Source organism: Balearica regulorum, chromosome Z (assembly GCF_011004875.1).
Source record: "Balearica regulorum gibbericeps isolate bBalReg1 chromosome Z, bBalReg1.pri, whole genome shotgun sequence".
Classification (NCBI taxonomy): Eukaryota; Metazoa; Chordata; class Aves; order Gruiformes; family Gruidae; genus Balearica; species Balearica regulorum.
In genome coordinates this window covers 54,420,473-54,448,245 of record NC_046220.1, presented here as the reverse complement: position 1 = coordinate 54,448,245, position 27,773 = coordinate 54,420,473, and the positions used below count along the sequence as shown (strand labels likewise).

General features: G+C 38.9%; 1 protein-coding gene across 23 annotated transcripts in view; it reads right to left on the bottom strand.

The window, feature by feature from the left end:
- Positions 1-25,345, bottom strand: part of PTPRD (protein tyrosine phosphatase receptor type D) — a 382,032-nt gene extending 356,687 nt beyond the window's left edge. For 19 of the 23 annotated variants that reach the window (XM_075741214.1, XM_075741217.1, XM_075741219.1 and 16 more), the window contains exon 1: positions 24,919-25,016. The gene's annotated coding sequence lies outside the window, so the exon portion shown is untranslated. Of the gene's footprint in view, positions 1-24,247; positions 24,307-24,918 lie in introns of those variants that run through there. The other 4 variants (XM_075741216.1, XM_075741218.1, XM_075741220.1 and 1 more) reach the window with 2 other exon arrangements.
- Between the last annotated feature and the right edge of the window lie 2,428 nt (positions 25,346-27,773).

Sequence of the window (27,773 nt, the reverse complement as noted above, 5' to 3'; positions counted from 1 at the left end):
GAGATTTGAACAACAGTAAAGACGCAAAATCTAAAAATGCTTGCATATCCAAGTAAATTTAAGCAGCAGCATTAAAAATAAAGCAACGATGCTTTGCAGGATTGGGATTTCTGAGGTAAAATTTAACCCTCCAGCAAAAATCAAAAGGTGTAAAACACAAGAATCCTCAGAAAAGCCTCACCAGCCACAATGGTGCTGCTTCAGCAACTGCAAAAATCAATGCAACTTTTCAGATCGGTTTTTGATTCGGTAAGCATTTTCTTATTTGCCTCTGCAAGTAAGACAAAGCGACTGTGATTCTCCATAGTTTCTTTTTTTTGTGATAAATAAAATACGGATAACATTGGTAAAGATCTGAAAGCTTCTTGCGTGACTTAAGAATATCCTGTCTTTTGCTATATTTGGGATATATATCCATGCACAATAGCTGTATTGGATGTACTAGTAAAAAGCAGCCACAGCATGTGCAAAAGTAGAGTGAAAAAGAAAGTATAGATGCCATTTTGTAAAGAACTTCACAATACAACCAGATATTTTGATTACTACTGAGATTAACTTTTATTCTGTGTAAAGCCCTGTATTCACAAGTGTTTGGAATTTCTCCTAGGTAATTCTGAATAGCTGCATTCCCTGTACAAGCCGAAGTCTGAGGTCACTTCTAATAAGGAGAACTTAAGACCCATTGAAAAGAACCAGCAACAAAAGCCTTGCACGATGTGTGCATACAGCACAAAAGAAATTAGAATTACTTAGCTTGTTTTCCTACAAAGGCTTTAGAATTATGAAGTATTACAACCTAAAGGTTAACAATATTTATTACTTTAGCTTTTAAGAATTTAAGCATCTTCACCTACAGGATATCTTCACAAATAACACTGAAGAAATTATTATGATTTAAATTTCAATAGCCCAAACAATTAACAGGCAATATATTTAGGTACCTATGATACATTTCTTACCGTTATATTCATTTTTAGAAGTATCCGCTCAATATTTTTTATTGAGAACACTGTGTTAAACTAGTCCAATTAGGGCATAGCAAACTGAATTTGAATGAGATACACTTAAAATAATAGTCCTAAAATTGCACAGGAAAGAAGCTTTTTGCAAATTTATATATTCCTGTAATGTCTAGTTCAATATCCTTAGGCATGTTTAATCAGCACTTACAATGTTAATAATAACAGCAATAATAACAGTACATTAAATCCATTTTGTGCTCTTGGTAAGTTTAGACAGCAGTTACATTACCACAAAAGAGCAAAACAAAATGATGGATTGTTCAATGGTGAATCTGCCCTGTGACAGAGGCACAGTGCACTGTAAAGGTATCAGGTCCCCTAAAGGAAACGGAAAGTTTTCTCTTGTACAGCCTGGTCACCACAACCAACAATAAACCTCATTTAGAATTAAGGCTGAGCTGAAAAACAACAGTATAATATGAAAATAGTTAAGCAAAACTCCTGAAAGAGTGTTACTGGAAAGAAAATTAAAAACATTTTTAGCGCTCTCTTTTACATTTCAATATAATAAACAGAAAAAAAAAAATAATCACAAGGATTCAAAATGTGTCCAAAAAAATTCTTAAATACTACATGTTCGTTGGGAGTTTGCTTCATTCTGGATAATACTTATATTTTTTATCAAAGGTATATTCAGAGAAGTCATAGACTGTTGAAAGTAAAAGTTTTTGTTCTTAAAAACTAAAAAAGACACTGTTTTCAAGAGCACCAACTCTTAACAGTTCATAAAGCTAGACTGAATTCTCAACTTTTTAGCGTGTCTAGCAGAAAATACGACCATCCCCATAGTGTCCCCACAGCTCTACGAAATGCCCGTATCTTCCGTCTGTATTCTGCAGTGACGACACTGCAGATAGAGGTTTCCCTCCCCCAGAGGGGGGGCCAATATCAAAAATGCTGTCATGATTTACTGTCTGATTTCAAATTCCACTAGACTGTGCTTCACAGCACTTCTGTTACAATTTGTTTCACTGGTGATGTCCCTAACTTCTTTTTGAAGCAGAACAGGCTCACGTTGCCCGGCCCCTACCCACTAACCCACCTTTGAAAAGGTTTGGCTGTCACTGTTTTTTTAGATTCTAAGGCCAGAAGAGAAAAAGCACAGTACTTTGGATAAGGCAGGTAAATTACTGTACTTAATTTCAAATATGCAAGTACAATATTTCCAATAAAATAATTATAGAACTGGCAAGTTAGCTAAGTACAGTATAGTAGAAGGATCACCAGGAGGCAAACATGGCATTCTTTCATTTGTTGAGAGTTATATAAAGGTTTATGACTTTTATAGACTGGCCCATGTCATAAACTTGTGGTGAAACTTAGTTATATAAATATAATTTCTGAAATTAGTTTGGTTGAGAAAGGTCAATATAGTTAAAGAAGTAAGACAAAATTACAATACACAATACAAACCACTACAGTAATACTTCAATGTGACTTTTTTTTCATCAACTCAATTCAGGATAGTATCTAAGAAAAAAAGCAACGCTTGCATTTACTATCAAATGGCACCAACTGCAAAATATCTAAAACTTCCCATCATGAGAGACACATGCAACTTGCCTGGGCAAAAGCAGCAAGCTCCATTCAAACTGTGAGAAGAGAACAGCTCGTATTTGCTTCATGAGGTTTCTCTTCAATGCAGCAGGGCTCCAAAGTGTTCAAAGTTTTCAACTGCCTTAACACTCACACATAGCTTAGCAACATTAGGGCACCTGGCCAAAGAAGCCCAAGTGGTCTGTATTTCAGGCCTACTGAGCAATGGCAGAAGCAACACTAGTTATCATGGGAGCTCCTTGGCAAGAGAAATGAAGGCAAGAAGAAAGCTATTTCCTTCAAACATTCCTTGAAGAATAGTACTATACGCTACCTGCTGGTTTTTAGCGGTGGGTTTTTTGGGGGGTGTTTTTTGTCTTTTTCCTCAAAGTTTTACCCAGGCAAGAACATTCCTGATCCCTTGTATGCAAATAAACCAGGATAAGCTCCTCTCAAACAATTCTGGATCTCACTTACAGAATATACAAACCCAATCTCACTGTTGGATGGCAAGCACTCCTCACTGCTAGCTACTAAATATAGTCCAACAATTGTAACAGCAGAAGCCTGTATGAGAGTGGCCCACAGCAATTCTGAAGTCAACCATGCTGATGATGCCATTTTTCCTGAAGAAACCAAATCAAATCACGTATCTCAGATAAAACTGCATTAAAGCTATATTCTGTTTCAGCATCAAGCAACTGAAAATTAAATAAAGTTGGATAAGGGTAGAATCATGACACAGACATCAAATGCAGGATCAGATATTTTCCCAGAGGACTTGCTTCAGTTAGTCCATAAACCAAATGCACAAAGGACAGAAATAAGACTGTGGCCTGCTGCAAAACCTTAACTTCTCAGCCTTTACATTTACAACCCAAGCAGTCTTTTTACTTTTTAGCATAGTATATAGGAGATTTTTATCTCAAGTAGAACCTGTAAACACACCAAATATCCCTTCTGCTTTAGATCAGCGTTCATTTAAAAATGTCTCTTTCTTTTCAGGCTATTCATGGACCAGCTCTTCCTTCCCTACTACAATAGCCTCCCTAGGTGATCCTTTCATCTACTTTTTCTCACCCTTCATACAATTGTAGGTTTCTTTTTTCCAAGGTTGTGATTTATGGCTGACATACAGCCCTTTCGCTGCTACGGTTCTCCTCAGTCACCTACTTCACTTTCTTTAAATCACATTTAAACTGTAATTTTCTCCCTAATTTATAGCCAATTTTGTATGAGAACAAGATGTTTTAGGAATGTTGATGAGATATGGGGGCTTTAACATGTAGGTCTCTAGATCAAAGTCACCTGTAAGCAGCATAGGCCGCTGAAGATTTGGTGGTGAACTATGGAAGATACACTGATGGTCTCCATCAGACTTCATATGGTCAGATAGACACATCATAACTTTACAGAAAACAGTATGATACCTGTTTGGCACTGGCAGCAGAGAGGTCAGTCATAGAACAGGTATGGGTAATAAAGCTTCCAAACCAAGTAGATGTTACTTTTTCAGATGTTCATAAAACTACCCTAGTCCATCAATATGCAAGAACACTGGCCATCTACAGAATCTGCAGTAAATCTTACATTTTACACAATGGCATTGCATTAATCAATACCTAGATTTTAGATTAACTACCACTTAATATCCTTGTGTTTTATCAGATTGCATGTGAAAGCATGCAAAAATTGCAAAGCATATTTGATTTTAATGTTTAAAAGGTTACCCATCTTTGCTGTATTTACCTTTTTTGTTTATTTAGAGCAATCTTATTCACTTATTTTAATGAATTTAATGCTCATTAAAGGAATAGAAGAAAAAAAAAGAGCACAAACAGCAATAATCATGGTTCATGAAAACAGATGCCATCTTAAACTGCACACTGAGCTCTAATTAAATATGGTTTGGGACTGTGTGGTGGGTTGACCCTGGCTGAGGGCCAGGTGCCCACCAGAGCCGCTCTATCACTCCCCTCTTTCATTAGACAGGGGAGAAAAGGTACAATGAAAAAAAAAAAACTTACGGGTCGAGATAAGGACAGGGAGAGATCATTCTCTAATTATCATCATGAGCAAAACAGACCGAACTTAGAGAGGGAATTCATCTTATTTATTACTAAGCAAAACAGAGTAGAGGAATGAGAAATAAAACCAAATCTTAAAACACCTCCCCCCACCCCTCCCATCTTCCCGGGCTCAACTTCACTCCCGGCTTCAACCTCCGCCCCCCCCCAGCGGCACAGGGGGACGGGGAGTGGGGGTTACGGTCAGTTCATCATGCGGTGTTTCTGCCGCTTCGTCATCCTCAGGGGGAGGACTCCTCTCATCATTCCCCTGCTCCAGCATGGAGTCCCTCTCACGGGAGACAGTCCTTCACGGCCTTCTCCAACGTGAGTCTCCTCCACGGGGTGCAGACCTTCAGGAGCAAACTGCTCCAGCGTGGGTCCCCCACGGGGTCACAAGTCCTGTCAGCAAACCTGCCCTGGCGTGGGCTCCTCTCTCCACGGCTCCACAGGTCCTGCCAGGAGCTTGCTCCAGCGCGGGCTTCCCACGGGGTCACAGCCTCCTTCAGGTGTCTCCACCTGCTCCGGCGTGGGGTCCTCCACGGGCTGCAGGTGGAATCTCTACACCCCCTCATCCTCCCTCCATGGGCTGCAGGGGGACAGCCTGCTTCACCATGGTCTTCACCACGGGCTGCAGGGGGATCTTGCTCCGGCGCCTGGAGCACCTCCTCCCCCTCCTTCTTCACTGACCTTGGTGTCTGCAGATGTTCTTACATCTTCTCACTCCTCTCTCTGGCTGCAAAAGCACCCTCTAACTGTTTTTCTCTTTCTTAAATATGTTATCACAGAGGCGCTGATTGGCTTGGCCTTGGCCAGCGGCGGGTCCGTCTTGGAGCCGGCTGGCATTGGCTCTGTCAGACACAGGGGAAGCTTCTAGCAGCTTCTCACAGAAGCCACCCCTGTAGCCCCCCCCGCTGCCAAAACCTTGCCACACAAAACCAACACAGACTGTCACAAAATCCCTTGTATGAGAAGTTACATTTATTCTACCACTAAAAAAATTTAGAAAAACAGTCAAGAGATTAACTAATATGCAAGATACTGAAAATAGTTTACATAGTAATGTCAAGTTTCCTACTACTATTTAATGCTACTGTGTAGGTGAAAACAACATTTATTCAAAGATTTGAGGTCCTGAGTATCATCTGAATTACGATCATCTAATGTATTCAAATAATGCCACATGAACAGGTTGTTAACAAACTATTACAGTTACAAATATATTTCTAACAAAACCAGTCGTATTGTCTGCTAAAAAAATGAAAAAGCTTATGAATTCCAAAAAAAGGCTGTAAAGCTCAACACGAATGTAAGAATTTTATTTTGGTAAACATGAATTTAAACGTGAATTATTAGTGTGCATTTGCTTATCTCATCATTCAGTAGCTCAATGAAAACATTTCAATCTATGTTCAGTCTGGTACGTTACTGGAATTCTGTCAGGAGAGCTGAAGGCATACAGCTGGTGAGGCTTACAAGGCAAAGTACTGTGAATTCTATGCAACGCCAACTATACCTGTGCAGTAACTGGGTCATGTCAGATCTACGAGCCACTCATATAGATTTATTACATTGAAATGAATCCTGGTTTTAACACCCATATAAGACTGAAGGCTGACAGTAACAGCAAAGCAGCACATCCTTACACTGTTTTATAACTACTTAAGCAGGAGCAGAGGTGAGAAACTAAGTTTTAGATTGGTCACATGCAATTTGCAAAGAATCTTAAAAGTACTCATCTTTTCAGGATGTTTTCCTACATTCTATGTTCATTCCTCAACCAAATAGAACTAGGACAACATTGAAATAACTAAGCTTGAACTGGCATCATAGTACTTTATCCATTCATCATGTATTCTGCAAGATAAGATTTTGCTTTATTCAAAACAAGAAAGGGAAAAAAAAAGTGAAAAAAAACAAACTGGTCAGGAGCAGCTTGCTCCTGAAGTATTTCAAATTTTTTGCATGACTACAATATAAAATGCAAGGAAATTTATACTTTATTTTGTTACGAATACAAAGCAGTATCACTTGAGACAAATCTGTCTTATAACTACATATAGAGATATAATGATTTAACATTTATGATGGAAACACTCAAATGCTCTTTTAAAATATTAGTCAAAAATCCATATATAAAAAGACAGAAAGTGAAAGAAAAAGAAAGAACAAAGATAACACAGAGCTGCCAAATTTCTATCCCCCTAGTAATGGGGGATGGGAAAATCTTTGCTGAGAAATTTGAAGTGTCACATAATTCAGGGAACATTTCTGTTTACAAATATTAGTGCTTCATTACAAATTCTAGTTTTAATTCCTGTAACTTCAAACAAATAATTTAAGCATAAAAAAATGTTCAGTCCAAATTCAAAACAAAAAATATTTAAGTCACAGTCAGTAACAACTACCCCCTACAGTAACACTGCACCAATAAAGAAACTAAAGATAAAAACTGGCATGTTTTCCCAGGAAACTTCCCCAAAACTAATTCATGTATATGGAAACTGTTAAGAAATTTTGAGAGTCAAGTCTCAATAGCCTCTTCCCAGAGGAAAAGAATTGTCAGGTTTCTTACCCTGTGCAGGTGGAGGGCCTAAAATCCGTTTGGTTGGTCTATCTAAATACAGAAATCGTATCAGTTAAACGACTCAAATCTAGGTACCTGTACAGAAACCAATAATCTGTGCCTCGTGCATAGTACAATGGGCAGTTCATCAGTGAGCCTGCATGCACACAAAGGGTTACAGAAGCACCAGCCAAACACTTCCCTTGTCATATCTCCTTATACAAGACAACATGTAGCGTTACCAACATGTTGTGCCGATCGGACCTAATGCTACCAGAAAAAACACCAGCTACATTGCTGGTATTAAAATCTGTGAGGAAAGCCGGGAAAAAAGGAGGTAAGGTGTAAGAACAACAATAAAAAGCATCTTTCAACACCTTATGGTGATAAAAATAGAATAATCGGTAGGTAGCCTACAGCAGAACCTTGTAAATCTCGATAAGGACGCATTTGAAAAGTACTTCAAGAAATTTCAGTATTTTCTAAATCCCATTAATTAATAAAATCAGCAAAACCTCAAAATATCAAAAATTTCTGGTGTTTAGAAACAGCATCAAAACCTAATGCATGCAATCTCCCAAGTCACCATAAAATTCTCGTGATTTATGTGTGTGTGCGTTTGTCTGTATGGACATGTGTATGAATGCATGAGACCTCAGGACTAAAAAGAAAGAAAAGAAACCCATCTGTTTTGTAGTAACCATGATGCTTTTCACTTCCGATCGAAAAATATTTATCAATTTAAAAATATGAATCTATGTGGCTCAGTTCTACATTATTTTTATGAGTCAACTGCAGTTGTAAACATTTCAATCCTACAGAGGAAGTTACACAGAAAAGACAATTTACATATACTAATTTGGCAAAAATTGCTTTCTAAATAACTACGTTTTATAGATGCCGTATTCTATTTTTCCTTTAGTGCTTTTCTGACAGCAGAAATAGATACAAGTTGTAATTTACTTGTATCAATTTCCTACTTTACTAGTGTCCAGTAAAATCATTCAAACAGCATGACAGATAAAAGGCAATAATGAAAAGCATTTTCCATCTTCGGAGAGCTATAATGTGCACTGAATACAAACAGCAGTTAGGGAATAAAAATTAAAAAACAAACATACACATACTTAATAAAGTCCTGCTGGTACCTTGTAAGACAATTCCTAAATATATTTCAATATCCAGCAATGAAAATGTTACGTAAAATGATGTGCATTGATCCAGTAATCCCCAAAGCTCTTAGAGTGACTTTAATTTACCTGAACACTGAACCGCTTTGAGAAAAATCCTTCTAGACCTTGCCAAAATCTGACTGCAGGGAACAGCATATTTTTATAGTCATAAAAGCAGAACAACAAAAAAGATATCAAACACAAGACCAATGGCAGCTGAAGCTATCATGTTTTTTACACAAATAACAACCAACAGTGTGAAAATCACTGGTAAAACGGGCTATGAAGTAAAAGATGAAAAGAAAGTTGATCGTGAGTGATAGTAAAATATTTTTAGGAATAGCAGCCTGTACAATCTAAGGGCTAAAGGGTGTATAAAACAGAAAATTAACACAAACATTTGCATCCCATATACATGTATTTTACTAGAAGGCTGTTCTTGCCCAAGTTTATGGTCAAATTAGAAGACCATAGTCTTAAATGTAATGGTCTGTATACTACTGTATACTACTGTATTCTAATTCCCACTGAAGTCAACAGAACAAAAAATTAGGCCTTCAAGATTTTAGTTTATGTTTGCATTTCAATTTTACTTTTTAAGCAAAATGGAATGCTAGCCGTGATTACGGTTCCAATTTAGTACTTTCTTCCAAGGTTGAAGAAAGTACTAAATTGGAATGTGTGTTACAACCACACATACCAAAAGGATATCAAAACCATGACTTCAGTTCTACTAGTGGTTGAAAATATTGATACAGCCTAGCTACAAAACCTACTGCTTTAAAAAAAAATCTAATATGTAAAAAAAAACCCATCAAAACCCAACACATAATAGGTTCCATACGTAACAGGTTCTCAGTCCTATAAAATAAGGCAAAAACGCTAATTCCAAGACAGCTTTCATTCTCACATAGCAGGAGAAATCTGGGTCGCAATTCCAAAAAATACTCTCCTGGTTCTACCTTTATTTGACTAATATGATTCATATCACCCTATCTGTGATTTATTAGTATTAGGTTTTATCATATGTACAGAAAGTAATCTGATTGCTCTGTATCAGAATGTTTATTCTAATAATGGTAAATTCCTGTGCACTGAATTCTACAAAACTGTGTAAGGGATGGAAGACTGCATTGAAGTAAAGGGACAAAGAGGAAATTGGAAGACTTAACTCCCAAGTGGTTCATGTAATTTAATAAATTTCTGTTTTAAAACCAAAGCAAGCCTATGCTATACACGTCAGTGCATGTCAGCAAATCTAGCTGTTAATATCATACTGATTTAAAATGACTCTTCTAACTACCTAGAGAAAACACACCTTAATACTCTTAGATCTTTTCCCAAGAACAGATACAACTTCCAAAATCTTTTGGTCTTCGGCTCATCTACCTTAATAAAAATGTACAAAAGCCACTCAAAGAAAAGGAAGAGAACACAGAAGAGCAGCATTGTAAGAAGAATAAAAGGTTTTTTAGGAAAAAGGTTGGAATCTCTGAGAGAAGCTGAGTAAAGCTAAAGAACGATGGATCTAAAGCCCTTTTTTAAACAGAGTATGGTACTGATACATAACAATGTCACATAGAAATTCTCAGAAAGTAAATTACTTATACATTATGATTTACAATGAAATGCCAACTACTATTCACATTCAGTTCCACAGACTTACACTGCACATCGTGTTCAGTGTTTTCAGTATTTGCAAAATCATTTTTGCAGTGCAAACAAAAGTTACTGAAATGTTTTATCTAAATTATTTCTCCATCAACAATTTAACGTAATTGTGAATAACCACAAGGCACAAACTGTAAAATGATACAGACCAGCACAAACCCAGTGGGAAAAAAAAAAAAAAAGAAAAAAAAAAGAAAAAAAAAAGAAAAGGCTCATTTATCTTGTAATATATAACTTATTTCTGCTAATTTCTTCAGTTCCAAGATTAGGAACTGTTTTTTACCAATCCCTTCATCTTCCACACAACATGTTAGAATTTCTGTTCTGCAATTCCTCCACAGGAGAAATCACTACCAGTAATAAAGATTACTTTCTCTTTAAAACTTTCATATTTCTCTCATAAGTCTTTAGGAGCTTCATCTTTAACAATCTAGTGCTGTATTTTGTTATACTCACCTTGAAAACGAGTAGGTATGACAATGAAATGCAAATAAAAACCTGATTAGAACAGAGGCAACAAAAAATTGTTTAGCGTACATTGTACCTCTGAATCTTTGCACAGATCTCAGCTGATACTTCGATAAATACTGAAACAGATCTTCACTAAAATATTACAGAGTATGAATCAATGCAAAGAATCTCTTGGCTTGACTGGGTTCAGTGTCTCAGCCATACATTGTACTTTAGTTAAAGACGAAAACTCCTGACAGATTGATGGCTATAATAGTGTTTCTATATCACATAAGATTAAATAAAGTATGTTCATGAACTGAAGTGATCATACTTATAGAACAGATTGCGCCTTGTTATGGACCTCTTATTTATTAATATTTTTTCCAGTAGCCAAATGACGCCATTCCATAATGCACAAAAATGGAAATCCAGCCTGTGTCTGTTTCACATTTCAGTAGTTTGGAGGTACTTTGTTTGCTCTGTATGCAAACTGAAAAGAAAAACAAAGTAGTTTGTTACTTCCATTCTTTCCATAAACCAAGGAAAACAGTAAACTATTCTATCTCTTGTCAGCCATGTTAATAATATTGATTTTAACATTCTGAAGAAAAAGGCAAAAAATAAAGTAGAAATTAGCTGGTTTTACTTCCTTCCCCTCCATGGAGTTAAATGTCCAAATTTAAAAAGATCACTTCAGCATGCGCTCTTGTTTTTAAACCACACACATGCTTATTTTTAAACCCATACATACTCTCATAGATTTCAATCGTTACATAGTGGTGAAGTTACCTAGATATACAGTTATGGGTATGGTGAGCCTGACTTCTCTACTGAATTCTATCTTAAATGAAGCATTTTTCTTTATCCTTTCTGTCCTCGCTTACATTTTCATACATGTTTTCACATTTTTACTATACACTTTTACCATATAGGATGACAGGACAAAGAACCAGCTCCTGCTAACCTGATGTGCAATTAAATCCATTTCATACTGCAGGACTATGTGCATGAATAACGTGAGACATGTTTAGCACACAGTTCTTACTACCAAGGAGTGCTTACACACAAGGGTTGTCCCTCCACAATGAAGCTAATTTCAAAATAGTCCTTCATTAATCTACAACAGAAAATTTCTTCCTAACACTTAAAAAACCCACTTACATTTCCTCTCTGATTTGGTGTGTTTAATATTAGCAGCAGTCATGAATGTTCCATATTTTTAAAGTCATTTCAGAGGATCTGATTACATGATGGCACCTTGGCACCTATAGTCATCTTTAGTTATACATCTATAAAGAACTTTTTTCTTCAAAGTTACCCTTAGAATTCCAGATCATTAGTAAGGGATAAAAGTGAAAATTAGAGTGGTTTACCACCAGTTTCGGGTTTTTTCTGCATTATTTATACTGTATTAGGCAATGACACAAACCAGGGACTGAATTCTAGACTATAAACTGCAAAAGATGCCTACAAGGATTCTCTTATGTATAACGGCAGAAACAGTAAGGAGATTTTTGCAAAGTACAGCTGACTGGACTAGTTTTTATCGTTCTTCAGATCTCTGTAACATCTCTGGGCAGTGTATTTGTGATGCGCAGGTGTACAACTCCTTCATACCTCTGAGTCATCCTAAAAATGCAGCTCAAAACTATTTTTGATAGTTCAAGTAAAAACTAACAATGCAAACGAATATACTATATACACCATCAGTCCCATATATAAACATCCAATAAAGGACCATACAGCTATCTAAAATTATGTCTGATTTAATATTATTTATTCCAACTGAGATCTAAGATTCTGCCCATCTGAGAGTATGAAGGAATTCCTGATTGTCATCTAAGCAATCAAACATCAGCTCACTCCACTGATGCTAGTTCAATTATCAGTTATTTGATTTTCAGTCACACACTAACACAAGCTGTAATTTTTAATGTAGGCATGCCTTACAATTAGTAAAATACCTACAAAAAATATAGTTCAAATAAAGGCAAGCCACAAGATTTTTGAAGGATAAGCTTCACCTATACTTTGGGTAAAGAAACATCAGAAAATTGTCTTATTCTTTTCACAGTCAAAATCTGAAAGGGAATTGCTGAACATAAAAGATATTTGCACAGTCCTCCAAAGGAAGACTTTCCATTTTCTAAGGTGTACTCTGGTATCTTCACAGGAACACTGTAAGGAAGAATTATTTGAGAAGGACCTCCTGTCTTTCTCCCAGTCTACACACCAATAAGAAAAACAGAAAAATCATCAGCATTACAGCAAAACATAGAGGAAAATTAAAGACTAGAAAATCTGAATAGGTTTTCTCTTTCAGCAAGTTTGAAGGAAAAAAAAAAAAAGAAATGGTTTATCAGGAAACATAACTGATAAATAAAAATGTTAATCCGCCAAATATCTGAGCTATTTGCAAACAGAAAGCACACAAAACATCGACAAGATCTGCAACACATTCTAATGTAGAAGGTCTCAGTGAGAGGAATTTCTGAAAACTCATCTTTGTAAGAAAAGGACTCTGAAAATGTGCAAGTACTGAAAGCCATGTCCAAATAACCAAAAACCTAAATCTGCAGACTCTGCATAGATTCAGACAAGCTACATGACTTCAGTATTAGTTTCAAACCATAACAAAGGGCAACCAAAACCACAATTAAACATCTGTGTCAAGGGTGTGTTACCTGCACTCTCAGCAAAACACAAATTCTCAGCTTCTACGACTTCATTCCCAGTAGTGGAATTTTACACCCCTAGCTCCCCTCAGCAGTTTCTAAATTATTAAATGCATGCAATTCCAGGCAACACCAGAAATCTAGTAATACAACTATGTCTCTGACTGGAGCAGTCATCTACCCGACACTAACAGAGAAAAAAACTTACTAATACAAAAGCTGGGGAAACTCCTGCTTATTGTTGTATATGTGTACATAAATGCGTAAGTCAAGAAAAAGCAGCCATTGTTAACCACTAATAACACCTCAGAAACTCAGTAGGTGGAATAATAACTACATTAGTGAAAAAAGCACAGTGAGAAACTGCCTTAAAATTCTCAAACACATTAAACACAGCCCAGTAATACAGCATACTAAGAAATGTACAGTGAGTGTGATGTCTGACAAATGGTGTCTATTAGTGAAATTTAATGCTTCAAAACATTAACACAGAAGTTTTGTGTTCTTCCAAAAAATACCTAGCTCCGATTCTACTTGGAGAACACGGCATTGAATGAGCTTGAAAGCTTGGGAACCTATATTTCTGAAGTTTCTCACCGGAATATGAACTTGCAACTCTTTTACCAGGTAGGTCATCTCTGAGAACAAATGATCAGGATTCTGTGTCAGTAAAAACTGACTCCCTCTGACAGAGATGAGAGTTAAGAAACTGAATTCAACTGAATAATACAAAGACTTAAATAGAAGGCTGTACCTGGAGAGGAGGGAGGTGGCACCCACAGTTAAATCTAAATCTGCTACCTCTGCATCTAGACACAAACACCAAAATGGCACCAGAAAGACACATTTCTTTGTTGTTATGCTCATTCAGTTCTCCAGACACAACAAGTCAGCAGAAGCTGTCAAACAGGTCTATTTCTCTTACTGCATTCCTTCTTTTAACATGGAAAGTCTCCAGATGTGAAAAATGAAAAGAGGTTGAGAAAGCAAAGATTTCATGGAGAACCAAAGGACAATGTTGTATTCTATCCAAGACATAAAAGAAAGCACAGAACTTTTTACAGAATAGATAGCCCAGAGTTATTCAAATACCTCAACGAAGGCAGCAGGTGTACAAGTATACATGCAGTGTCTTAAGTACACCAACGGATAGAAAAGTCTATATTGAAAGACTGCTTTCTAGATATGTATACACAGCCAAAGAAGTTGGAGATCAATGCAAAAAGGAAAAACCCATGACACTTAGTAGAAGATGTAAAAAACATACATGAAGCCTTTGAGATCCTAATGACAATAGGTTTCAGAGAGGAACATAACAAATAGAGCATCCAATATTCATAATTTAGGTGACATTCTGAAATAAGGAAAGCCTAGGAAGCCGTTTTCAGAGTTTTTGAGACTTTACAACATCAGATATGATCTAACAATGAGAAGCAAAAACTGCTACAGAGAGTTACCTTTGAAAGACACCTAAAGACTCATTCAAGGCAGACTTATGTACAGTATGGAAGAGCTGGAATGAAGTAGGTGTCAGTATTTCTTCAGGAACACACATTTCTCCTTGATTTACTAACTGCAATTTTTCATACAGAGGACCAGCTGAAATGTTTCCAGCAGTGCAAAACCAGGATGGAGAACAACTTGGAGAAAGAAGAGGCAGGAAAGTGACATCCCAAGTCACAGCAGTCAAATAGGCATTGATCCTGTGGCAGTTTTGCTTTAGTGGTAAAATTCTGAGGTTGCAAAAATGTCACTCTTTACTCTTTCAAGGAGGTGAATTCAGGTTTCCTTCCACCCCAAAGCTCTTCAGTGTTCTCAAATGTTCTTTCTCATTAAATATGAAATAGATATTAACATCATTATCTGAACAACAGGTACAAACTGCAGAAAATATCTCTGCCTAATTTTCTGACTGGCATCTGCAAGAAGTTAACTCAGGAAAGCAAAAATTTCACCTCCTTTCAACAATAACAACAAAAAAGCTGAAAATGCAGCTTGCCTACCAGTAACACGGTTTAAGAATTCATCTATTAAGAGAGTACATCTGTTAAGCACTGGTTACGATATAACCATTTCTGGCAACTCATTCATCATCATGGTAGAAAAATCCCATCACACCTTTCTTCTACATATACATACTCATACATACTCACAATCTATTTTCATTTTTTTATTAATCTTTCTAACCTGGACTACTGCAGAGATCAGCAAAGATGAAACAACAGTTTTAAGGCCACTGCACCTCTCACAGGTTCTGTAGTCTCCACTGAAAAGTAGACTGATTGAGATTATAAATTAGAATTGCTCGAAGATAGAGAAATCCACATCTCTAAGAAGTCTAGTAGTTATTTTCATGCTTTCTAATACCTTTGGAATAAGATTACCCTTGTGCACTAGATTAATAAAGCAATCCTATGAATAAATTAGCCAGGGATACAGTCCTAGTAAGTGTCCTTTTAGGGATTACATTGACTAGAAGGACACATATCTGTTCCATCAAATACAGCCAAATGGCTGGAGAATAAACATTTCCTTTTTACGTATATATAGTATTTACACTGTTCAGCCCAAAACCATCTAGAAATTTCCAAGCTAACTGAAATACTGCTGGTAAAGTCTTAGCATTCTGTTGGGTTTTTTTCCAGAGTGACTGTAATCATGCAAAATTAACCCTGAGGAATGCTAGGATTCTTACAGAGGTATGATTGCTCATGCAGGCATTCACTGCCACCTGTTAGCATTAGCAAGTACAATGTTCTCTTCATTATCTACTGCCCTTGATATATTTAAAATTTTCATATAGTCAGTATGCTGAAACTTCACATGACCATTTAAGGCAGCTTTTGAAAATGTTACATGGGAAACAGGTGTAAATTCTACATATTTTACTTAGTGACAAAAAAAAAAAAAATTACACTAAGTATCCACTTCTCTTTAAGAAAAAATAATTGCATTAGAGTATCATTAATATCAACTAAGACAAATATTTATTTAAGTTAATGTTATACTTTTACTCTCACATGCCACGTACAATAGAAAATTCAAGGCTTCTCATGTCAAGCAAAACTAATATCCAAAAATATCCAAATCATCAAACAAGGGAAGCAAAACAATTTTGCCATTTGGAAAATTCTGTTAATCAAGAACAGGTCATTGATGCTCTTAATCATAATTTACAATACTCCATTTTTCATGAAATAGGTTAAAAATGAAATAAAAAAACCTAATCACAGAAGCCATCTGTTATTTATAGTAAAATGAATTGGTAAATAGTGAATATTTATTACTTAAGCAAAGACAGTTTTCCAAATAAAGTTGATGGCATGCTGCCAATAAGTAGACTACATAGGCAAAACTTTGGCAAAATGCTATTTCCTTGATGCAAAACTGTTCTAAAGCGATTCTTGCTGGATACGTATTTCTCTTTACCAAAATGCTTCTTACTCCCTAATTTATGAGATACTATAAATCAATTCATCAGATGTTTTATTGAGCTTTCTTCTCTACATTTGAATTTAACCACTGCCAGGATTACTCCAGGTAAAAACTGCTGTCATTTAAGCAAAGACACAACGGCAGTATGGATCTGATCCAAACAATGCTGCTGTCAAAGGAAATCTTTCTCAGCGACCACTGAGGGCTTTGAGTCTATTAGGACAGCTCTTCTAAGGCTTGACAGAAAAATCCACCTATACCGTTAAGGTACAAATGAATACAAACCACTCAAAAGAGATTTGCAAGCATAACAATAAAACAGCATGTTTTGCTGTGCACCTTTCTCTACCAAGATTCACTTTTTAAAAGATCATCACATCACCGTATATCAGGAACAAACTTCAACAGCTCAGGGAAGGTAGACAGTCCATAAATAAAGTCTGAATGTCTCTAATCTTAACACTTCTGAAAGCACACGTCAAAGCTATCCAAAGTATTAATATTTATCATCAATACGTATTGTGATACTCAAACTAAACAATGCAACACTAAATATCATTTACCCTTTCTACCGGATGAATATCCACCCTTTCATCACTGATGAATATCACTCTGCCTTGGTTAAGCTTGCTGAAAAACACTAATATATTTTTCTCATGAGAAAAACCCACGCCCTGTTTTTAAGTGAAAAAGGAGAGCTGTTAAAAACTTTTAAGCTTATCTGAAACAATAAAATAACAAGTCAACAGTGTAAATTCCAAATGTTAACATACTTTAAAATAGTATATAAGAAGTTCTAAATAAAGTCACATCATCGTATTTATTTTTATAGCTAATTCTCAGTGTTTCTGTGAAACAAAAGGGCATACTCATGACTAAATTTGTCCTTATTATTCACAAATCTACTCACTCTTTCTCACTAGTATGAACAGCTTTCTGAACTATGCTGCAACACAAGCTCAGCATTGAATGTACTTAGTTGTTTTGGTTTTTTGGTTGGTTTGTTGGGGTTTTTTTGGGTTTTTGTTTTTTTTTTTTTTTTACTTGAGAAATGCTAGTGGTTACATTGGTGTAGAGACATAAGGCTGTAAATTCCTATCCTCCATCAGTACCACTGACCTCAGAGCAAACCCCACAACTGGCTACAGGCATTCAACATCCATCATTGCTCCTGAAACCTAATCTTTCAGGGAAGGACAGCTGCACTGGGCAGCAGTTAAGCAGCTTTCTAAGATACACTATCATTCCAAACAAACATAAATAAATAAATAAAACTTCCTGTCCTACTTTCTGATCAGTGTTTTAGAAATCTCTCATTGCATGTACTTCACACCAAATTAACAACTTTTATCTACACATAGGCAGACAAAATTCTAATCTAGTAAGCAGATAACATTTTTTTTAAAAAAAATTTCTGCTTCTTACATGCAAAATATAGCTATTTGCTTATTAATAAAAAATTGCCAAGTTCCTGCAAGTATGAATGTACAGTACACCTGTAAAGAGGATTTTAATAAAATGTAGCATAAGAGATCAAGAAATGATACACCTGATGTACACAGCACTGAGAACCTCAGAGAAAACCTCTAGCACTATGTTTATAAACTGCCTTTTAAAAAAAGACCTCCCTGCCTACAGTAAATTCCACAGAGGGAGAAAGCCCTTTCCTTTAAGAAAAGAAAAAGGTAAGAAAATTAAAGGTGTGATTCACAGAAGTTTAATTACACAGGTGAACACAGAGAAATTAATCATGTCTCTATGCTAGAAATCATGACACACATCTGTCTCCTAAACCCCTTCCTTCTGTGGCATAAAGGAGATGAAAGAAAGGGTATAGAGTACAGAATATCCCTACATGTATTTATGAACTTTAATAAGATCAATTTCTTTTTTTCAGAAAAATAAAGTAGAAAGCATTGTTCCTTAACTTTAATATAGAATATTTGTTTCACTTTTACAAAAGCATGCATAAATGTGAGAAAAGAGAAGACAGAAGGGAAGACGGAGAGGAGAGGAGAGGAGAGGAGAGGAGAGGAGGAGAGGAGAGGAGAGGAGAGGAGAGGAGAGGAGAGGAGAGGAGAGGAGAGGAGAGGAGAGGAGAGGAGAGGAGAGGAGAGGAGAGGAGAGGAGAGGAGAGGAGAGGAGAGGAGAGGAGAGGAGAGGAGAGGAGAGGAGAGGAGAGGAGAGGAGAGGAGAGGAGAGGAGAGGAGAGGAGAGGAGAGGAGAGGAGAGGAGAGGAGAGGAGAGGAGAGGAGAGGAGAGGAGAGGAGAGGAGAAGAGAGGAGAAGAGAAGAGAAGAGAAGAGAAGAGAAGAGAAGAGAAGAGAAGAGAAGAGAAGAGAAGAGAAGAGAAGAGAAGAGAAGAGAAGAGAAGAGAAGAGAAGAGAAGAGGAGAAGAAGAGAAAAGAAAAGAAGAGAAAAGAAGAGAAAAGAAAAGAAAAGAAAAGAAAAGAAAAGAAAAGAAAAGAAAAGAAAAGAAAAGAAAAGAAAAGAAAAGAAAAGAAAAGAAAAGAAAAGAAAAGAAAAGAAAAGAAAAGAAAAGAAAAGAAAAGAAAAGAAAAGAAAAGAAAAGAAAAGAAAAGAGAAAAGAACAGGCAGTCCCTTTATTCCTCATGCACAAATTTCATCTTTCTTTGGGAAAGCTTTATAAAGAATACAGCCAACAGACAGTTCAAAAACACAGTCAAGAATTTTTAAATTCAATCAGTATTGTAAAGCAAGCAGAATTACTGAGTTCAAACATATCAAACAATTATTTCTGAAAGGTCAGAAAGCCTACGACACTGTTACCAGAATGTATTTGAATTTCCTCTCAGTGGGTCAAAACAAGTAACAAAAAGCCAGACTTTTGGGTAAAACCAGTGAATAAGCCAAGATGAGACACTGAAATCAAAATGGGATTGGGCAAATTTGCGAGAGAAATGTATACCTACTTGCAAATTTAGGACCTAAGCCACATTTGTTTCAGTCAGGTTGACACCGACTATATATTGTTCATGAGAACCAGCTGATTCTGACTGCTAAAAAGCCAGATTTTACACACCACTTACTGAACTCTGACTTACAGATATATAATTTCCAGAACACTAAAAACTGTAACAGAAAGAGCAGTACACTTGCTTGCATTACTCCATACACCACATTTGATATACTGCTTGGGGAAAAGGTACGCATTATCTGACTACAACAATATGTGAGCAGTTAGGCTGGCACTAACCAGGACATCCATTTTGATTGTCTGCAAAGAAAAAATTAATTTGTGTACCAGTGAAGCGACTCCAATAATTGGAAGATTACTGAAAAACTCAAGTAACTCCACTATGCTTAACTATGAAGAAGCACAGCACAGGGCATGATAGTATATTAGGGCATGTCCCCTCGTATAATAAATCAAAGTGCCTAAAATTCCATCATTTTCAGTTAGCTGAGGAGGACGTTTTCTGCACATTCTTTGTATTTGAAAGAACACACAGAATCCCCGGCAGATACCAGACACACTAGTATAAACAGGAGAGCTGAAATTTGCAAAAATCTCTATCTGTTTTGGAACTCTACTGCAAGATCAATAACCCCTTTTTTTTGTTTTCCTTTTTTTTTTTTGTTTTTGTTTTTGTTACAGTGCTACTAAGCTTATGGAGAAGGCTGACATGGCATGTAAGCATAAGACACTTAAAGCCGTAAGTCTTTTTATCTTAGGGAAGTACAGACTATGTATACCTGCTGATGTAGTTAAAAATAAGCTGATAAACAGAGTATTTAGTTGGAATTGTCACTTTTATGAATGAATCAAAAGAACCTGAATAATAATCATGTTTTAAAAAAGCAATGTTTTCAGTATGTATATAATAATTTATTCAATTTAACCCAATTTTTTGCAAACAATTTTTATTATTTTGTATCTATTTTCCCTGCATTTTAGCTATCCACTTCCTATAGGAAGTCACAAACACGCAATGTTTTAATAAATATTACCAATCACCAACCAAAAACCATCTGAGCTTATGAAATGTAAGTTAAAATTGTGCAGTAGTAGACATATGGTTCTATCAACGCGCGGCGGCTTAAACAACAAGGCAAGTGAAGCTTGTTGGAAAGGAATTTACAGGCAAAGCACTATCATGCAATCTTTTTCTATATCATCAGATTTCTCCAGTTGTACAGCAACATTCAGCATAGTAGATCACCAGGAGAAGTAATGCTTTCTCTCCACTCCTACTTGGTAAATCACTGATAGTATACAAAGGAGTATTTTTAAATACGGATTCTTGCTGTAGGCTGCCAAGTTGCCAGCGTACATTCATTAATTAGCTTCATTTTAGGACTTTTCCAGAGAAAACAAGGATTAAGCAAATAAAGTAAACAACTCACACAGTATGTGAAATCAGGAGTTTTCCTCAAAATATTATATGTTGACTGTGTTATGCCAACTGTTTTAAAATAGAATTACAATGTAAGCAAGCTCCTGCTACCATAGACGGCTGTATGTGACTCTTTGACGCTGAACTTAAAACAGCAAATATCTATACCTTCTTCTCAACTTGTTAAAGAACAAAAGGTTAAAAATCACTATGATCTTATACAAAAAAGAAACACAATGATTTGTAGACCTGTACTATATCACTGTTCTTGATATTCGAACTGCAAATGAAGTGCCTATCCTCTGCATTTCGGAGACACCGTCTTGGTTTACTAACAGTTGGAAAGACATACATTTTCAAACATACATCTATCATTTGAGAAGACTTTTAAAGTGGATTTCATTATATTTCATCATGACTTTATCTAAGTGCGCACATGCATATGTCAGAAAATTAAACTCAGTCAATATTTGCACAACTGTTGTCAGTAATATGACAAAAAGCCTCTTGCTGTACCTGGCCCAACACCACACGATATATAAAATTCTGCTGTTTTAAAAAAGCTTATTAAAAAATTAACATAGCATAGGGAAACTGCATTTCGATTGTATGACCTTACTGTGATTCAGCTTGAAAATCCTTTTAAATGAGAATTTTCAAAGAGCTTAGTAACGGAAGTTCATTTTGAAGGAAATCCAATATGCAAATATTTCAGCTGTGCTCTTTTACAAATTGTCTGCCTTGTCAGTTTGAAAAACTGAAAATCAACAATGGAACAGTGTAAGTATACTTGACCTTATTGCTTAATGTCTATCAAGAAGGCTACGGCTGGTGGATTTTAAATTTCTGAAACTGACACTCAGAAATGTATAGTGCATCTTCAGCCTAGGTCCTGTAAATGCTGACTACGGTCCAGCCAAAAGCTTGGAGCTGCCACGCTCTCAAACTTACATAACACACGTACAAAGCTAGTTTAAATACACCATCAATCTATGTCTGTTCCTGCCTTGAAGTAATCCTGTTTAGTTTATCTTTTAACCCTACACTTGCATGGAACAGTACCATTGCTAATCTAATAGAAGAAACACACAGGCAACAAATCTGATTTTTTCAGCTCACAGAAAATATGAAATGCGGGGAGACACTCAGATCCAACTTTGCCTAAAATTTGCACCTCCCGAGTCGACGTTCATCCCCAACTGCCATAGCAGTCAGGAGAGCAGGGAGGAAAGAACTGCACTGGACACCACACAAGACTGGGGGAAATGGATGAAGTAGGGTAAAAAAAAACCAAAATAATATACAATTTGTATGCATCTCCCAAGCTAACTGCAGTCTCATTTATTAGGAGGGAATAAGTAATGGGCTATGTTGCTTTTGACATTAGGCACCTGTGTACAAAACGCCTGGTGAAAGAGCGAGCATATGCCATGTACTGGCATTTGCTGTATGAGAGCAGTTTATACAGGCCCCTAGTGGCTCAGCACACACAGCAGCAGATGAAGGGGGATTCCTACTCTTCAGCTTGTGTAGTTTTGGTCCCCGCATTATTCCAATGTAAGAATGAAGGACAATCTTAAAAAAGAAAAGTGAACCCCTGACTAGACATAAATCACCAGTTATTTCGTTCTTTCGCACACCCCCAAGTCTGTTCTTGCAAACCCTCTCCTAAGATTAAGCACCAATTTACTATCAGCCGTTGAGTTTGCTGACAGTGCTGGTGTTTGAGTTACATAACCGTCACAGCAGAACACTTAATTCATATTGTTCTTTAGCGCTCATTTTAAAAGTATGATTGATGGGTCTAAAAGGAGGTTGTAAGACCCATTCCTGAAATCTGGAAATACCGAGATACCGTTTGCCTTTCTACACACCATTCCTGAGAGCTTGCCATAGCACACACAAACCATAATGAATTTCTTAAGAGTAGAAGTCGTCTACTTAGGCAAAGCTTTCAGTGCTTTAAGTGGATACAGAAAAGCTATACATCATTTCTGCATTGAAAAAAATCTAAATATACTCCACCATATTTCCACAAGTAACAAAACTAAAATTGGAAAGCTACTCCTGTAAAAAGTCTCTCATTAAATCCTTCCTCCTTTCTATGTAACAGTCAGTGGCTTGAAAATCCCATGCCAGTACATTTACAGCTTTTAGCAATTTTAACTGGGCAAAATTTGACAGCTGAATTTATTAAACTGACCAGTTTGTCAATTTCACACATTAAAAAAGCAGCAATAGTGGATCTCATGAGATGGAATTTAAAGAACTTATCAAAAAATTGCCATCTAAAGTAAGATACGAGTACATATAATTGTATTTAGTAGAGGGGAGAATCTTTTTTTTCCTTCAGAGTTGCTCCGTTCAATAACAAGAATTGTAGGAGCTTTGTGTGCTCCCTGCCCAGGAGAAAATGATGTCATTTACTATACACTTTTACAGCAAGAAAAGAAAGTACTGACCATTGTAACATTATAAATTACTAGCAGATACCAGAGGAAGGAAGAATATGTAAATACAAATATTTTTCCATCTCTGCATCAAAATTCCCGATAAATGTCCTGATATTACAGAAGTTGCTTGTGCCTGAACAAAAGGTGTGTTGGAAGCGATCTCTGAAAGGCTGAGAAGACAATCATAACTTCCCACATTAATCCTAAGTTTAAGAGAATATAGTCTTCACCAAAAATACTCCTGTCTGCAAACAGTAAACTCCAAAGCAAATCAACATCTACAGACTCATCCCCAATGCAAGACTGTCTCGGTCGACAAGTGAAGGAACACATAAAACCCCAACTATTCTGCGTAAATAAAAAGACCCGTCTATGTAAGTCAAAATCGAGAATATGGACATGGTAAGCATAGTAACGAAGCTGCCATCCTTCCACAAGGCAGTAACTGTACAAAGGCCAGGCAAAAGAATAAAATACGCGTGACAGCAGTTGGAGAAGTAACAAGGAGGAGCAGACATTCAAAAGCCATACATGCAAGGGTGAGTGGTAATCGCTTAAAAAGGAAATAATATAGTTCTATCGGCGAGGGAGGGGATAGAAACCAGGCAAAATACGGAATTTGGTGGGAGAAAACAACTGTTTTATTTGCGAGCCAGGGAGAGCCCGGTTGCAGCAGTGAGGAGTGTCTGCTCGCACGGGCAGACGGCGCAGAGGGAGCTGCTAAGTTTGCTGAACAAATTCAAGAGCGCCTTTGTAAGCGCTTGGAAAACTGAGTTTCCAGCCCGATGTGCTTCCTTTCAAGTGGTTTCGAGAGAGTAAACAAAGAAATTAAAAGCCTAACCTGTGAAAAGCTTCGCATCTCCGTGCCTCCCCGCTCCGCCGAGAGAGAGGAGGAGAACGAGGAGGAGGAGGAAGAGGAGGAGGAGAAGGAGGAGGAGAAGGAGGAGGAGGAGAGAGCCCTCCTCGGACCGGCGCCGGAGGTCCCTACCGGCCGTTTGCCCCCACACCCCCTTCTCTCCAGCGGCAGGCACCTCGCCTCTCACCCCTGCTACCTTCCCCCTGCTACCCACCCTTTAGAGTACACAAAATAATTAATATTAATAATTCGCTCGCCAAAGCAAACGGCCAACGTGTAATTAGTGTAGCCCCCCGCCCCTTCCCGCCCGAGTACAGTGGCATTCAGTCGAAACGTCGACTCCGATCCATCACTCGCCCTCACCCTGCCCCATCCCCCGTCCCCGCACCGCAGCTCCCCTCGCAGGCCTCGCCGCCAAGCTGAGACCCGGTGGAGAGGAGAGGGGAGCGGGCTGGCAACGGCCGGGGGGGAGCCCCGGCGCATCCAGGGGGGGAGAGTGGTGTGTGAGGCACATGTGTGCCGGGCTGCACACACGCACACACACACACTGGCGCACACACATTTTTATGCGCGCTCGCACGTACCAACGCGCCGAAAGAGGCGGCAAAGACGGAGCGGCGGCGGGGGGGAAAATGGGTCAGGAGCGGGGCAGTTACCTGGTCATGCTGGCTTCCCCGGTCCCAGCAGCAGCAGCCGCCGCCTGCCCGCCCGCCGCCACCACCACCACCACCACCTCCTCCTCCTCCTCCTCTTCCCGTTGTTCGTCTCCGGGGCGGTCAGTTTAATCCAAGCCCCGCAGCAGCAGCAGCAGTAGCAGCAGTTACGAGCGGAGCCCCCCGCCGCTGCTGCCTGGCGCTGGTGCGTGTCTCTCACAGTCCGGCGCCGGGGAGCGGGAGAGAGTCAGCGAGAGTCCGAAAATCCAGCATCCAGAAGAGCCGGGTCCCTGCCTGCCTCCTCCTGCCAGCGCCACCTCTCCTCCACTCTGCTCTGTTCTGCTCTTCTTTTCTTCTTCTTCTCCTTCCTGCGGCGGCGGCGGCGGCTGCTGCTGCTGCTGCTCCCGGGCGCGCTCTCTGTGCCTGAGCTGCTGCTCCCTTTCCCCTCCTCCTCCTCCTCCTCCTCCTCCTCCTCCCTCTCTCTCCTTCTTCCTTCCCCCTTCGATTTTTTTTTTTTTCTTTCCTCCTTTTCTTCCTTCGACTCTTTTAGCCGATTCTTTCGCTACAAATAGCAGCGAGGTCTCCCACCCGGGCTCCCCCCACTCTCCCGCCCCCTCCTCCCTCCACAAAAAGTGCAGTGCAAACAAAAGCAGGGGAAGAGGCCACGGGGCGGGAGGAGCGGGGAGGGCAGAGACACGGGAAAAATCCCCAGAAACCGTACCCGAGAGCCGAAACACGAGCAACCCTTCCCCCACCCAGCCTCGCTCCTCCGAGGGAGAACGGGGACGCCGTGGGTACACTGGTGGAGAGGACGCTCTCTCGTTTCGTGGGTTTGTTGTGGGGTTTGGGTTTGTTGGTTGTTGGTTTATTTATGGGGGGTTTGGGGCTTTGGTTTTGGGGTGGGTTTTTGTTGTTGTTGTTGTTGTGTTTTAATCCTCTTATTCTGTGTGGATCACAGGGTCTGTATGGCCCCAACTATTAGGGAAAGCTCGTTGCCGAGCTGTGTGCCGGTACGCGCCGGGGGGAGAGGAGCGAGCCGAGGAGCGATGGGGAGGCGAGCCGGGCAGCGCCTGCCCCAGCCCGGACCGCGGGCTGACCGAGGACGGGAGCCACGCACCGCGCGAGGACACCCGCACACGCACACCCGTGCGCAGCCGGGTGGTGGGGGAGGGGAGGGTGACGTCACTCCGTGCCGGCGGGGGGCGGGGGGCCCCTCCCGCCCGGCTGCGCGCGGGGGGCGCCCACGGCCACACCAACCCGGTGGGGGCAGCACACGAGTGGGGCGGAGGGCGGGCGGCAGGGCTGCGGGCGCCGGAGTGTGGCGAGTAACGCTGCCCGTTGTCTCCGCGTTATACGCACGCACACACGTCCCTCAACTTCCCTGGACAAGTGAAATTCACCCGAGTTTAAATGCGGAACTTCTTGTCCGGGTTTGCACCCAGCTGGTTGTATCAGCGGGGGCGACCGGATCTGCCAGTCAAAGAGGGGCTTACGAGGGGTGTTATAAAGCGGTATTTACTTATTCGGTCCTGCTTTTATATAGCAAGTCCCTAATTTTCTTCCTGAAGAATGGTCAGATTTCATACTGAGTGACACCACATGTTGCTTGGCGCAATCAGTGGCATGCTGTGGGGCTAAAAAAAGGTCCCTGCTTTTCTTACCCTGTCCTGCCTAATCCTCTGCAAAGAAGGAACAACACAGAGAACATAGGTGAAAACAATGGGATTTAGGTGAACAGTGCTTTGGAAAACCTCACTGTTGGTGTCTAACCATCTCCATCAGCCTGGAGCACACGCCCTCCATGCCACAGTTCCTCCTCTGTAAAACAAGACCAAAGTGTTAAGATAAACACTAGTCAGTGATTACGGTGACGGGAGCCCATTAAGATTGATGCCACAAAAGTTGGATTCTGTGTGTATGGAGCTGCAGGTGCAGTACTGGCCAGACTGGTGCTTGTCCAGAGCGTAGTGCTTGACTTGCTGCAACCGGATCAAGCTGTGTAGCCGCTGATTCTGAAATCAGTCATGGTGGTCCATGCAAAGTTCATTGCAGATCATTCCTCCTTTTCTGTAGAAGGGAGGGATTTGGGTGTTTTCTATGCCATCACCGTATTTTTGTTGTCCTCTGGAAGGTAGTGCTGCCAACATGAAGGCTGACAGAAGTGAAGATAAACTTTGTTCTCCCCAAGTCCTATAAATTGCTGTCTTTGGATACTGCTAGTTAGACAATGAAAAATGTCCCCCAAGTAATCTTACACTTAAAGGAGCACTAGTCCTTTCCAAATAGTATGTTTTGAAATAATAAATGACTTCTTTGTAAAAAAATTAATTTGTGTGAAAAGGTAAATAGATGAAATGTAGCATGGATGACTACTTTTTATCTTTTCAAAAAGAGCTATTCAATAAAGACTAACTTTTCAACACGCAACTGTGGCTTCAAAGTAAAACAAATATCAAAAGCTGGGCAAAACACTACTTTATCTGAATAAATGTTAAAGAAAGCAAGAATTAAATCCTCACCTTTGCACCCTTGACTCAAATGACTGCAGGGCTGTATTTGCTTTGAAATGGCAGTACTAAATATGTATTTCAGGTTTTAATGTTATGTCTCAGCAGTTTTTATCAGTATACGTAGTTGGTTTAGTGCTCTTCATGCTGTGATCCTTGCATGAAATTGAAGAATTGAGCAATAAACCCATGCATTTTATATTTTTCATGTGGTATCACAATGTGGATGTGAGTTTTGGGACTACATTTAGCTTTCCGTTATCTTAGAGTCATAAGCAGGTTGCGTAGCTCTTCCTTCTGTTCTGTCAGCATCACAGTATGCATTAGGAATAAATGAGTTTCTGTCTATAG